General features: G+C 42.6%; 1 long non-coding RNA gene across 1 annotated transcript; it reads left to right on the top strand.

The window, feature by feature from the left end:
• The first annotated feature begins 512 nt into the window (after nt 1–512).
• On the top strand, nt 513–830 carry LOC130136745 (uncharacterized). Its single transcript, XR_008815508.1, has 2 exons — nt 513–571; nt 621–830. It is a non-coding gene; the product is annotated as an uncharacterized LOC130136745 (long non-coding RNA).
• The last annotated feature ends 758 nt before the right edge of the window (nt 831–1,588 follow it).

The following is a 1,588-nucleotide window of genomic DNA, read 5'->3' as shown; positions in this document are numbered from 1 at the left end:
AAGAGTCATGATGGGTGGGGAGGTATGGACGACCCACTTGAGCCCGAGGAGGAGATGGTTTCAACCTTGGATACATACCGCCGGAGCCGTACCCTCGAGCCTGCACCAAAAGGTCAAATTTATCGTGGATGAGAAGCTGGTAACTGTTCATGGAGAAACTGACTTTATAGTCTTTCACGACCTAATCGCGGTCCCATACGTAGAACCCGAGAACAAGACCGAATCAAGTTATCAAACTTAGAGTTAGTCTCGATAGTCCATGTGCCCGTTGGAACAATCATGCGAGACCTAGAAATGGCTAAGCCTTCAATCATGTCGAGCAAGGTGTTACTCGAAAATGGTCATGTCCCCGGAGCTGACCTGGGACTGCATGGCCAAGGTATCAAAGAACCCGTTCAGGTCTCCAGGTGGCGCAAAAGGACGAGTCTAGGTTATCATGGAGGCGATTCTGGTGGCCGAGATAACCATGGAGAACGAGGTAGTTTCGGAGGTCGCGACACTTACATATTGCGTTTTCTTGTATGAACAATTATTGTGTGTTTTGTGAACATTATGATGTTCATTTCCCCTTGTATGTACCTAGTATAGTTTAGCTTTAGAATTAGAATAGGTCTAAGAAGATGGCGGTCTTGAAGATGGCGGAGGTCGATGTCCGTTCCGACCCAATTCCTTGTATACGGTGATGGTCGATGTTCTCTCCGACCATTTCAATTGTAAAAATTCATTCATTACCCGACATATGTCTCGGGCTTTCAATTCGTGTTGTAATAAACACCCGACGAGTTGCGTGTTTTATTTTCTTACACTTAGAATTGGCTTTGTCTTTTCAATATCTTGGTTGTTTTCTTTACGCGATTTTTTTTAATACAATTGTTTGTTTCTTTTTTTTTTAGACTAAGATAGGATTAGCTTAGAATCTTAAATAAAAATACAAAAACAAGATGCATAATCATTTAGTAGACCAAGGTTTTGACATGAAAATGGTAAAAAATAAATGCATGACAACTTAGATAACAACTTTGATAAGTTTAGCAGTACCGAAAGGGCGTTAATAGAAATATTAACGTAAACTAGTCCCAGAACCTATGATCTCTGGTTCTCGTAGAAACCAATACGAAATTCCCGCGTATTGGTTGGGTATTCTAGCCGACCCCTGACCTAGGCTAGTGGCGACTCCTAAAAAAGATAAAATCGATCCGCTGTCACGCGAGATATGAATTTAGGGAAAATCCACGTTCATGATCAATGGACCATATGGATGACCAAAAAATCGATGCTTCAGTAAAACGTCTTTTATGATGTGCCAAACGGACCGTATGGATGACCAAAAGATTGACGCTTTGGTAAGCCGTCTTTTATGATGTGTCATGCGGACCGTATGGATGACTAAAAGGGCGATGCTTCAGTAAAGCTATCTTTTATGATGTGCCATATGGACCGTTTCATGAACACTTATCTCTAAACTCGCCTTATCGAGTTTGGCCCTCAAGAGGTAGGTCGCGACAAGCTTGGCGACTCCACTGGGGAACATTCTGTTACAAGGTTATGCCCTTTGGCTTGAAGAACGCGGGGGCAACTTACCAAAGAG

Source organism: Syzygium oleosum, unplaced genomic scaffold (assembly GCF_021117445.2).
Source record: "Syzygium oleosum isolate NSW1041296 unplaced genomic scaffold, Sole_v2.1 Sole_v2.49, whole genome shotgun sequence".
Classification (NCBI taxonomy): domain Eukaryota; kingdom Viridiplantae; phylum Streptophyta; class Magnoliopsida; order Myrtales; family Myrtaceae; genus Syzygium; species Syzygium oleosum.
This window is presented reverse-complemented; position numbering and strand designations above follow the sequence as displayed.